The following is a 13,473-nucleotide window of genomic DNA, read 5'->3' as shown; positions in this document are numbered from 1 at the left end:
ACTGGGGAGACAAAGGCGGTGCTCGCTCCTCGCTAACAGCACTTGCCCCAACAGTCTGTGCAGGCTACACGGGGGACCTTTGTATTTGTGTTTGTCTACAGCGTGTGTTTGTGTGCATGTAAAGAGGGTGTGTGTATAGGAAGCGTACGTATGTATATGTGGAGTGTGTGTTTATATAGTGTGTGTATAGGATGTGTGTAGGCTGTGTAGAGTGTGTGTGTGTAAAGTGAGTATAGTGTGTGTGTATAGGATGTGTGTAAGCTGTGTAGAGTGTGTGTAAAGTGAGTATAGTGTGTGTGTAGGATGTGTGTAGGCTGTGTAGAGTGTGTGTAAAGTGAGTATAGTGTGTGTATAGGATGTGTGTAGGCTGTGTAGAGTGTGTGTGTGTAAAGTGAGTATAGTGTGTGTGTATAGGATGTGTGTAAGCTGTGTAGAGTGTGTGTAAAGTGAGTATAGTGTGTGTGTAGGATGTGTGTAGGCTGTGTAGAGTGTGTGTGTGTAAAGTGAGTATAGTGTGTGTATAGGATGTGTGTAGGCTGTGTAGAGTGTGTGTGTGTATAGTGAGTATAGTGTGTGTGTATAGGACGTGTGTAGGCTGTGTAGAGTGTGTGTAAATTGAGTATAGTTTGTGTATAGGATGTGTGTAGGCTGTGTAGAGTTTGTGTGTGTAAAGTGAGTATAGTGTGTGTGTATATAGGATGTGTGTAGGCTGTGTGGTGTGTGTAAAGTGAGTATAGTGTGTGTATATAGGATGTGTGTAGGCTGTGTAGTGTGTGTAAAGTGAGTATAGTGTGTGTATAGGATGTGTGTAGGCTGTGTAGAGTGTGTGTAAAGTGAGTATAGTGTGTGTGTATATAGGATGTGTGTAGGCTGTGTGGTGTGTGTAAAGTGAGTATAGTGTGTGTATATAGTATGTGTGTAGGCTGTGTAGTGTGTGTAAAGTGAGTATAGTGTGTGTATAGGGTATGTGTGTAGGCTGTGTAGAGTATGTGTGTGTAAAGTGAGTATAGTGTGTGTATAGGATGTGTGTAAGCTGTGTAGAGTGTGTGTAAAGTGAGTATAGTGTGTGTATAGGATGTGTGTAGGCTGTGTAGAGTGTGTGTGTAAAGTGAGTATAGTGTGTGTATAGGATGTGTTGTAGGCTGTGTAGAGTGTGTGTGTGTAAAGTGAGTATAGTGTGTGTATAGGATGTGTGTAGGCTGTGTAGTGTGTGTGTGTGTAAGTGAGTATAGTGTGTGTGTATAGGATGTGTGTAAGCTGTGTAGAGTGTGTGTGTAAAGTGAGTATAGTGTGTGTGTAGGATGTGTGTAGGCTGTGTAGAGTGTGTGTAAAGTGAGTATAGTGTGTGTATAGGATGTGTGTAGGCTGTGTAGAGTGTGTGTGTGTAAAGTGAGTATAGTGTGTGTGTGTATAGGATGTGTGTAAGCTGTGTAGAGTGTGTGTAAAGTGAGTATAGTGTGTGTGTAGGATGTGTGTAGGCTGTGTAGAGATGTGTGTGTGTAAAGTGAGTATAGTGTGTGTATAGGATGTGTGTAGGCTGTGTAGAGTGTGTGTGTGTAAAGTGAGTATAGTGCGTGTGTATAGGACGTGTGTAGGCTGTGTAGAGTGTGTGTAAAGTGAGTATAGTTTGTGTATAGGATGTGTGTAGGCTGTGTAGAGTGTGTGTGTGTGTAAAGTGAGTATAGTGTGTGTATATAGGATGTGTGTAGGCTGTGTGGTGTGTGTAAAGTGAGTCTAGTGTGTGTATATAGGATGTGTGTAGGCTGTGTAGTGTGTGTAAAGTGAGTATAGTGTGTATAGGGTATGTGTGTAGGCTGTGTAGAGTATGTGTGTGTAAAGTGAGTATAGTGTGTGTATAGGATGTGTGTAAGCTGTGTAGAGTGTGTGTAAAGTGAGTATAGTGTGTGTATAGGATGTGTGTAGGCTGTGTAGAGTGTGTGTGTAAAGTGAGTATAGTGTGTGTATAGGATGTGTGTAGGCTGTGTAGAGTGTGTGTGTGTAAAGTGAGTATAGTGTGTGTATAGGATGTGTGTAGGCTGTGTAGTGTGTGTGTGTGTGTAAAGTGAGTATAGTGTGTGTATAGGATGTGTGTAGGCTGTGTAGAGTGTGTGTGTGTAAAGTGAGTATAGTGTGTGTATAGGATGTGTGTAGGCTGTGTAGTGTGTGTGTGTAAAGTGAGTATAGTGTGTGTATAGGATGTGTGTAGGCTGTGTAGAGTGTGTGTGTAAAGTGAGTATAGTGTGTGTGTAGGATGTGTGTAGGCTGTGTAGAGTGTGTGTAAAGTGAGTATAGTGTGTGTATAGGATGTGTGTAGGCTGTGTAGAGTGTGTGTGTAAAGTGAGTATAGTGTGTGTGTACATAGGATGTGTGTAGGCTGTGTGGAGTGTGTAAAGTGAGTATAGTGTGTGTATAGGGTATGTGTAGGCTGTGTAGAGTGTGTGTGTGTGTAAAGTGAGTATAGTGTGTGTATAGGATGTGTGTAGGCTGTGTAGAGTGTGTGTGTGTAAAGTGAGTATAGTGTGGTATTATATGATGTGTGTAGGCTGTGTAGTGTGTGTAAAGTGAGTATAGTGTGTGTATAGGATGTGTGTAAGCTGTGCAGAGTGTGTGTGTGTAAAGTGAGTATAGTGTGGTATTATAGGATGTGTGTAGGCTGTGTAGAGTGTGTGTGTGTAAAGTGAGTATAGTGTGTGTATAGGATGTGTGTAAGCTGTGTAGAGTGTGTGTGTGTAAAGTGAGTATAGTGTGTGTATATAGGATGTGTGTAGGCTGTGTGGTGTGTGTAAAGTGAGTATAGTGTGTGTATATAGGATGTGTGTAGGCTGTGTAGTGTGTGTAAAGTGAGTATAGCGTGTGTATAGGATGTGTGTAGGCTGTGCAGAGTGTGTGTGTGTAAAGTGAGTATAGTGTGGTATTATAGGATGTGTGTAGGCTGTGTAGAGTGTGTGTGTGTAGGCTGTTTCCACCTAGAACCGTGACGGCGGATGTCCGAACCGATTCTTTGGGCCTCCTCTAGGTTCGCTCAGCCTTAAATGAGTGGTGCACCCCCGTATCATATAGCCTGGGAAAGGCTACGGGGGGATTTTTGTGTTTGAGTGTGCGGTTGTGTGTGAGAGAGAGTGCGTATCTGTGCCTGTCAGATTTTAGACACGGCATCATTTAAGGCTGAGTCGACCTAGACGGGGTGTTGCAGGGCCGGGTAAGATATCAGTGCTGTTCACCCTGACACACACAAGACAAAGATGCCCCGTGTAGCCTTAACATACTATTGGGGCAAGTGCTGTTAGCGAGCGCCTTTGAAGGCTGGCACGGCACACGAGGGGGTGGGTGGCCAACACCACGCCCAGCCGCCTTTGTCTCCCCAGTGGCGATGTTTACTACACACCACACCAGGTACTCATTTAAGGCTGAGTCGACCTAGGGGAGGCCCAGAACCGGTTCCGATGATTGTCACTGGTGTTGGCCGTGAGCGGGAATCGAACTCGTGTCACCGGGTTCGTAGCGCATCGCAGCGCTAACCGCTGCACCGCCACTCCCCACGTGTACACACACGCACACACACACACACGCACACCCACACTCACACACTCACACATCTGGGAGGCTTCATGAATATTGATGAAGCTCTCCAACCATCATCTCCCCCCCCTCTCTCTCTGCTTTGCCAGCCCCCCCCCCCTCTCTCTCTGCCTTAATGTTCATTTTAGAAACTGTCTCGTCACATTAAAACCGCCTGATCCACACACACACACCCTGACACACATACACACAGACACATACACACAGACACACACAGACACACACACACCCTGACACACACACACAGACACACACACTGACACACACAGACACACACACACTGACACACATACACGCAGACACACAGACACACACACACACCCTGACACACACACACTGACGCACACACTGACACACACACACTGACACACACACCCTGACACACACACAGACACACATACACACAGACACACATACACACACAGACACACACACAGACACACACAGACACACACACAGACACACACACAGACACACACAGACACACACACAGACACACAGACACACACCGACACACACACAGACACACACAGACACACACACAGACACACAGACACACACACAGACACACACACACAGACACACACACACAGACACACACAGACACACACACAGGCAAACGTGCCCCGGGTAGCCTGCGCGGACTGTAGGGGGCAAGTGCGGTGAAGCCAGCGACACCAACCAATGAGGGCCGAGGGACGGGGGTGATGGTGGGGGGGGAGGTGATGGTGGGGGGTGATGGGAGGGGTGATGGTGGGGGGGGGGTGGTGGTGATGGTGGGGGGGTGGTGGTGGGGGTGATGGTGGGGGGGGGGTGGTGGGGGGGGTGACGGTGGGGGGGGGGGTGGTGGGGGGGGGGGGTGATGGTGGGGGGGTTGGTGGTGTCTGTGATGGTGGGGGGTGATGGTGGGGAGGGTGATGGTGGGGGGGGGGTGATGGTGGGGGGGGGGTGATGGGGGGGTGATGGTGGGGGTGATGGTGGAGGGGGTGGTGAAGGAGGTGATGGTGGGGGGAGTGGTGGGGGTGATGGTGGGGGTGATGGAGGAGGGGGTGGTGGAGGAGGTGATGGTGGAGGTGATGGTGGAGGTGATGGTGGAGGTGATGGTGGAGGTGGTGATGGTGGAGGTGATGGTGGGGGTGGTGATGGTGGGGGTGATGGTGGGGGTGATGGTGGAGGTGATGGTGGGGGTGGTGGAGGTGATGGTGGAGGTGATGGTGGTGATGGTGGGGGTGATGGTGGAGGTGATGGTGGGGGTGGTGGTGGTGGGGGTGATGGTGGGGGTGATGGTGGGGGTTATGATGGGGGTTATGGTAGGGCTGGTGGGGTGGTAATGGTGGGGGTGGTGATGGTGGGGGTGATGGTGGGGGTGGGGGTGATGGTGGGGGTGATGGTGGAGGTGATGGTGGGGGTGGTGGAGGTGGGGGCAGGGGAGGGTAGCTCTCACGCAGCAGTGGATAGATCATGATGATGTTTGTGAATAGAGAAATCAACCCGGCCACCTTTGTCTCCCCAGTGCTGATGTTTACACACACATACACACACATACACACACACAGACACTCACATACACACACACACAGACACACACACAGACACACACATACACACACACATACACACAAAGATCAAAAAAACAAAGATCCCCCGTATAGCCTTAACAGACTGTAGGGGCAAGTGCTGTTAGCGAGCACCTATGAAGGCCGGAACGGTACACAAGGGGGTGGGTGGCCAGCACCACGCCCGCCCGCCTTTGTCTCCCTAGTGGCAATGTTTACACACCGCACCAGGTACTCATTTGAGGCTGAGTCGACCTAGGGGAGGCCCGGGACCGGTTCAGATAATCGTCACTGGTGTTGGCCGTGAGCGAGAATCGAACCCGTGTCGCCGGGTTCATAGCGCAGCGCGCTAACCGCTACACTATCGCTCCCCACAACACATACACACACATACACACACACATACACACACATACACACACACACATACACACATACATACATACACACATACACACACACACAGACACACACATACACACACATACACACACAGACACACACATACACACAGACATACACACACATACACACACACATACACACATACACACACGCGCGCGCTCACATCGCACCGGATACTAAGGGGAGGCCCTGGACCGGGACCGGTTCAGGTGTTCACCACTGATGTTGGCCGTGAGCTTGTGCCAGGCTATGTGCACTGTGGGCCCACGTGAATACAGACACACCACGTGACCACACGCTCTCCCCCTCGCTCTCCATTCAAGGGAGCTGTGTTATCTCTGGGCTCTCCGCCCTCCCCCCGCGCCCCCCACGAGGCCAGACCCCCACGAAGCCAGACCCCCTCGAGGCCAGACCCCGCGAGGCCAGACCCCCGCGAGGCCAGACCCCCGCGAGGCCAGACCCCCACGAGGCCAGACCCCCACGAGGCCAGACCCCCACGAGGCCAGACCCCCACGAGGCCAGACCCCCACGAGGCCAGACCCCCTCGAGGCCAGACCCCCACGAGGCCAGACCCCCACTCCCCAGGGGGAGTCGACAGACGAACCACGCCGGCAGTGGCCTGCTGAGGGCGTGGAGGTGACGGGTGGGGGTGATGGTGGGGGGTGATGGTGGGGGGTGATGGTGGGGGGTGATGGTGGGGGGTGATGGTGGGGGGTGATGGTGGGGGGTGATGGAGGGGGTGACGGGTGGGGGGTGATGGTGGGGGTGATGGTGGGGGTGATGGTGGGGGTGATGAAGGGGATGATAGTGGGGGGTGATGGTGGGGGGTGATGGTGGGGGTGATGGTGGGGGTGATGGTGGGGGTGATGAAGGGGATGATAGTGGGGGTGATGAAGGGGATGATAGTGGGGGTGATGGTGGGGGGTGATGGTGGGGGTGATGGAGGGGGTGATGGAGGGGGTGATGGTGGGGGTGATGGAGGGGGTGATGGTGGTGATAGAGGGGATTATTGTGGGAGTAATGGAGGGGGTGATGGTGGGGGTGATGGAGGTTATGGAGAGGGTGATGATCGTGATGTGGTGGCAATGGAGGGATTATGGTGGCGATGGCGGGGTTGATGTAGGAAGGCGATGGTGGTGATGGTGGCGATAATGGGGGTGTTGATGTGGGTGGGGGTGGTGGCGATGGGGTGATGGGGGTGGTGGTGATGGGGTGACGGGGGTGGTGGTGATGGGGTGATGGGGGGGTGGTGGTGATGGGGTGATGGGGGTGGTGGTGATGGGGTGATGGGGTGGTGGCGATGGGGTGACGGGGGTGGTGGTGATGGGGTGACGGGGGTGATGGTGATGGGGTGATGGGGGTGGTGGTGATGGGGTGATGGGGGTGGTGGTGATGGGGTGATGGGGTGATGGGGGTGGTGGTGATGGGGTGATGGGGGTGGTGATGGGGTGATGGGGGTGGTGGTGATGGGGTGATGGGGGTGGTGGTGATGGGGTGACGGGGGTGGTGGTGATGGGGTGATGGGGGTGGTGGTGATGGGGTGATGGGGGTGGTGGTGATGGGGTGACGGGGGTGGTGGTGATGGGGTGATGGGGGTGGTGGTGATGGGGTGATGGGGTGATGGGGGTGGTGGTGATGGGGTGATGGGGTGATGGGGGTGGTGATGGGGTGATGGGGGTGGTGGTGATGGGGTGATGGGGGTGGTGGTGATGGGGTGACGGGGGTGGTGGTGATGGGGTGATGGGGGTGGTGGTGATGGGGTGACGGGGGTGGTGGTGATGGGGTGATGGGGGTGGTGGTGATGGGGTGATGGGGGTGGTGGTGATGGGGTGATGGAGAGTGCGACAGACGAGAGCAGAGCGCGAGAAGACTCCAAAGCATTTTACGCTTGATTTGAGCGCAGGCTGCTACCCAGTGTGTGTGCGTGTGTGTGTGCGTGTGTGTGTGTACATGTGTGTGTGTGTGCATGTGTGTGTGTGGTCGACTCAGCCTCAAATGAGTACCTGGTGCGGTGTTTAAACTGGGGAGACAAAGGCGGCCGGGCGTGGTGCTGGCCACCCACTCCCTCGTGTGCCTTGCCGGCCTTCATAGGTGCTCACTAACAACACTTGCCCCTACAGTCTGCTAAGGCTATACGGGGGATCTTTGTCTTTGTAGGTGTACTGTATATGTGTGTATAGGTACATGTGTTTGTGCAGGTGTGTGGAGGTATATATGTGTGTGTGTAGACGTGTATGTGTAGGTGTGTGTGTGTAAGTACATGAGTGTGTTTATGTGTATGTAGGTATACATGTGTGTGTGTAGATGTGTGTGTAGGTGTGGGTAGGTGTGTGTATGTGTGTGTAGGTGTGTGTGTAGGTGTGTGTAGGTATACATGTATGTAGGTGTGTGTAGGTGTGTGTAAGTATATGTGTGTAAGTGTGTGTGTAGGTTTATATGTGTGTGTGTAGGTGTGTGTAAGTGTCTGTAGGTGTAGGTGTGTATGTAGGTATACATGTGTGTAGGTGTGTGTAGGTATATATGTGTGTATGTAGGTGTGTGTGTAGGTTTAACAGCAGAGGTCTCACTCCGAATCAGTCGAGCGGCAATATCTTTTCATCGGTTGCGTAACGCTGTGTGGAAGCTACCTGGTCTATCGCTCCGCACTAAGCTTCAGGTCTTCTCGGCCACGGTCATTCCCTCCCTTTTCTACGCTTGAGGAACGTGGAACCCCCCAATGGAACATCTTCGCCGGTTATAAACATTTAGGCTAGCCTGCCTTCGGTCCATCCTGGGTTTAACCAGGCTGGATTGTGTGAGGAGCTCACGAATCTTTGAAAGACCAGGGCAAGGTCCCATCGGTGAGCTCCTCCGACAGGCAAGGCTGCGTTGGCTGGGTCATCTAGCCCGCATGCCCAGTCACCGCATGCCGAAACAGCTTTTGTTCGGCCGGATCGAGGGGGCTAAACGTGCACGGCACGGGCTAGAGAAGAGATGGAGTATAGCAGGACGTGGAGCTGAGTGGACTTGCCGATGACTGGTACCAGCGGTGTCAAGATCGGCCTTTGTGGAGGAGGCTCGTGAAAGACGCTACTGGGCAGTTGGAGGCAGTCGCCCTCCAACAACAACGGAGGGCGGAGGAGCAACGCTCACAACAACGAGCGGAGCGCCAATTGGCTAAAGCACAGCAGGTTGGCACAGTAGGGGGCACAGGTGGTGCATCAGCCAGTCATCTTAGTCAGTTGACCCGTGGCACCTGGGTCTGCCCCGTGACCTCCTGTCAGCGAGCGTTCGACACTTCACGTGGCCTCAAGGTGCACATGGCCTGGCACAACCGTCGTGGTGACGTCACCGCCACTTAGTGGCGAATGGCGGTTGTTGTTGTGTAGGTATACATGTGTGTAGGTGTGTGTGTGTAGGTTTATACATGTGTGTGTGTGTAGGTGTGTGTGTAGGTTTAAGTGTGTAGGTGTGTGCGTGTAGGTGTGTGCGTGTAGGTGTGTGCGTGTAGGTGTGTGCGTGTAGGTGTGTGCGTGTAGGTGTGTGCGTGTAGGTGTGTGCGGGTAGGTGTGTGCGTGTCGGAGTGTGTGTGTAGGTGTGTGTGTGTGTGTAGGTGTGTGTGTGTAGGTGTGTGCGTGCGTATCCACATTCAGGATGAACAGGTTTTCTGCGCACGCGTCACTAACCACATACCCCCACTCACCCCCACTCACCCTCACTCACCCCACCGCTCACCCCACCGCTCACCCCCACTCACCCCACCGCTCACCCCACCGCTCCTCGCCGCTCAGTGCACTCACTCACACGAGTGTGCGTGTCACCTACTGAGTGTGTGTGTGAGTGTGCGTCAGTGTGTGTCAGTGTGTGTCAGTGTGTGTCAGTGTGTGTGTGAGTCTGCATCTGCCGGTCATCTCAGTCGGTCAACCCATGGCACGTGTCTCTGTCCCGTGACCTTTTGCTACACCTAGCCTGGCACAGCAGTCAACCCATGGCACGTGTCTCTGTCCCGTGACCTCCTGCTACACCTAGCCTGGCACAGCAGTCAACCCATGGCACGTGTCTCTATCCCGTGACCTCCTGCAACACCTAGCCTGGCACGGCAGTCAACCCATGGCACGTGTCTCTGTCCCGTGACCTCCTGCTACACCTAGCCTGGCACAGCAGTCAACCGATGGCACGTGTCTCTGTCCCGTGACCTCCTGCTACACCTAGCCTGGCACAGCAGTCAACCCATGGCACGTGTCTCTGTCCCGTGACCTCCTGCTACACCTAGCCTGGCACGGCAGTCAACCCATGGCACGTGTCTCTGTCCCGTGACCTCCTGCTACACCTAGCCTGGCACAGCAGTCAACCCATGGCACGTGTCTCTGTCCCGTGACCTCCTGCTACACCTAGCCTGGCACGGCAGTCAACCCATGGCACGTGTCTCTGTCCCGTGACCTCCTGCTACACCTAGCCTGGCACGGCAGTCAACCCATGGCACGTGTCTCTATCCCGTGACCTCCTGCTACACCTAGCCTGGCACGGTAGTCAACCCATGGCACGTGTCTCTGTCCCGTGACCTCCTGCTACACCTGTGACTTTGCGTGTGATTCTGCGTGTGTGTGTCTGTGTGTGAGTCTGTGTGTGTGTGAGCCTGTGTGTGTGAGTCTGTGTGTGTGTGAGTCTGTGTGTGTGTGGCGGAGCCAGGAGATTGAATCTCTACCCTCGGGGCTCCTCCAGAAACAACGAAAAGCCACTTCGTGTGGCCACGTGGAATGTTCAAACGCTCACTGCGGAGGAGATGCTGCCACTCCTCTGTCGGGGGCTGGACCGATACCGCCTGGATCTCTGTGGCATTCAGGAGGTCCGGTGGACCGGTTCTGGCTCCTGCCACCATGAAGGGTGGACAGTCCTCTACTCGGGGCAGCAGACTGCCAAACAACAGGGTGTGGCTCTTCTTTTGAACAAAAGAATGAAGGGGGCGTGGGAGTGTGGCGGTGAGGTGTGGGAAGCGGTAAGCCCCAGGCTACTTTGGGCTCGCCTTCCCATCAACCGGAGGCGAGGAGTGGTGGTCGTGGTTACTTATGCACCCACCGAAAACGAACATCCGTGGAGGGATGCAGGCAAAGCCGATTAGTCAGATGCCTTCTATGACCTCCTGTCACAGGTGCTGGCTAAAGTGGCCCCTCGGGATAGAGTCATCTTGTTGGGTGACTTCAATGCTCGAGTTGGTCATGATGCTGGCACCTGGTCTGGAGTGATTGGAGGGCATGGGCCAGATCAGCTCAATAACAACAGTAGGAGGCTGCTAGATTTTTGTGCAGCCCATGGGCTTGTAATTACCAACACGCTGTTCCGGCATTGACGCATCCACACAACATCATGGATGCATGCCGGGTCCAAGCAAGAACATCTGCTGGACTACATAGTGATGGACCAGCGGATGCGAGCCCATGTCCTTGACACCAGGACCTACCGTGGAGCTGATCTGCCCTCTGACCATCGACTAGTCATCTGTAAGATGCGCCTGCCATTCTTCCACTCTGGTGGTGGGTGTACACCCAGGACCCCATTCCAACCTAAAGTGGCCTGGTCTCAGTTATCTGATGAAAGTTGCAAGCGAGAATTTCATCATCAACTTGCGGATGGGGTTGGCATCATCCCCCACTCCTCCTGATGTCGAGAGTAAATGGGTGAGGTTTAGGACTGTGACTCATGCAGCTGCAATGGCTGCTTTGGGTACGCGGTCCAGACCTCCCCAGAGACCCTGGCTGACAGAGGAAGTGTTCAGGATAGTTGAGAAAAAAGCAACAGGCCCACTGTCATCGGCTACAGAATCCCACGTCAGAGAATGAGGAGGCTTACCGCAGCCTTCGCTCGGAGGTTCGGAGAGCCGTGAGGCGCTGCAAGGATGGGTGGTGGTTGCGGGTTGCTGAGGAGATGGAGTCTGCCCTAGAGGCCCGCGATCACAAATCTCTATTTAACTCCATAAAAAAGTAACCTGCAGCACCACACCTATTACCATCATTAGGGGAAAAAACGGTGAACCAATCTCTGACACCCAGGAACAGGTTTGCAGTTTTGCTGAGCATTTCTGTGAGGTCCTGGGGGAGGGGAAATCCCTCAGCCAGGAAAACATCATGGCACAAAGTGGGGATAACCCTGCTGAGGCTGCGGTGCCTCAAATATTGGAAGAAGTCACCCCCTGTGAGTGGCTGGCTGAGGTGCCATCTGTTGAGGAAGTACTGAAGGCGAACCGGAGTCTGAGACCAGGAAAGGCAGCGGGCAGAGATGATCTTCCAAGCGAAATGCTGAGGGAGGGTGGCGTTTGTGCACAGACTGCCCCATATGACATCATAACAACAGTCTGGACCACTGAACGGGTTCCGCAGGATTGGAAGGATGCCCTGGTGGTCCCCCTCTTTAAGAAGGAGGACCGCACAGACTGTAACAACTACAGGGGCATCTCACTCCTCAGTTGCCGGGATAGGTCCTGGCAAGGATTATTCAACATCGCCTTGCCAGGCACGCTGAGGAGAGGCATGTGGAGCCCCAATGCGGTTTGAGGAAAGGGCGGTCCTGCACAGATGCCATATTTTCTGTCCGTCTGCTACAGCAGAGGTGTAGGGAATTCCAACAAGACCTACATCTCTGCTTTATTGACCTGGTCAAGGCCTATGATACCATCAGTAGGCCTGGGCTCTGGGTTGTTCTTCGTGCTTTTGGAGTCCCTGACCCCCTGCTCACGATCATTAAGGACCTTCATGATGGTGAGCGGGCCCTGGGCAAAACTACGTGGCCGGGAGTCAGAGCCATTCCCTGTACACCTTGGGGTGCGACAGGGATGTCCTCTGGCTCCCAAATTATTTAACATCTATTTTGACCACGTAGTTCATGAAGCCTTCAATAGCTGTACCGGGGGAATCTCCATTTGGTACAGATATAATGGGAGGCTGAACGATGCCCGGGTGTGGCCAAGGGATGGCTCCCTAGTGCTCACCCACATTATGTATGCCGATGATTTGGTAATAGCTGCTCATTCAGAGGAGGAGTTGGAGACGCTGCTGCTGAGACTGGAGCGTGCCACTAAGAGATGGGGCCTTACCATGAGTCCCACCATCGGACACTCCACCCCCACAACTCCCAATCGGTGTGGGGCAGTTGTGGAGAGAGTGGAGAGTTTCCCATACCTGGGCAGTGTGCTTATGAATGGCTCCAGTTTAACAGCAGAGGCCTAACTCCGAATCAGTCAAGTGGCAATATCTTTTCATCGGTTTCATAACGCTGTATGGAAGCTACCTGGTCTGTCGCTCCGCACTAATCTTCAGGTCTTCTCGGCCACGGTCATTCCCTTCCTTCTCTACGCTTGCAAAACGTGGACCCCCCTAATGGAACATCTTCGCCGGTTAGAAACATTTAGGCTAGCTTGCCTACGATCCATTCTGGGTTTAACCAGGCTGGATTGTGTGAGGAGCTCACACATTCTTGAAAGATCGGGGCAAGGTCCCATTGGTGAGCTCCTCCGGCAGGCAAGGCTGCGTTGGCTGGGTCATGTAACCCGCATGCCCAGCCACCGCATGCCAAAACAGCTTTTGTTTGGCTGGATCGAGGGGGCTAAACGGGCGCGGCACGGGCTAGAGAAGAGATGGGGTGATATGGTACATGAGGACGTGGAGCTGAGTGGACTTGCCGATGGCTGGTACCAGCGGTGTCAAGATCGGCCTCTGTGGAGGAGGCTCGTGAAGGACGCTACTGGGCAGTTGGAGGCAGTCGCCCTCCAACAACAACGGAGGGCGGAGGAGCGACGCTCACAACAACGAGCGGAGAGCCGGGTGGCTAAAGCACAGCAAGTTGGCACAGTAGTGGGCACAGGTGGTGCATCAGCCAGTCATCTCAGTCATCTCAGTCAGTCGACCCGTGGCACCTGGGTCTGCCCCGTGACCTCCTGTCAGCGGGCGTTCGATACTTCACG

General features: G+C 53.9%; 1 protein-coding gene across 2 annotated transcripts in view; it reads right to left on the bottom strand.

Moving 5' to 3' along the window:
• LOC116956042 (uncharacterized) overlaps window positions 1-13,473 on the bottom strand; it is a 119,736-nt gene that overhangs the window by 44,489 nt on the left and 61,774 nt on the right. The window lies entirely within an intron of this gene.

Source organism: Petromyzon marinus, chromosome 63 (assembly GCF_048934315.1).
Source record: "Petromyzon marinus isolate PM22_M1 ecotype Great Lakes invasive population chromosome 63, UKy_Petmar_22M1.pri1.0, whole genome shotgun sequence".
NCBI lineage: Eukaryota > Metazoa > Chordata > Hyperoartia > Petromyzontiformes > Petromyzontidae > Petromyzon > Petromyzon marinus.
The sequence above is the reverse complement of the archived record's forward strand: the minus strand, read 5'-3'. Positions and strand labels throughout refer to the sequence as shown.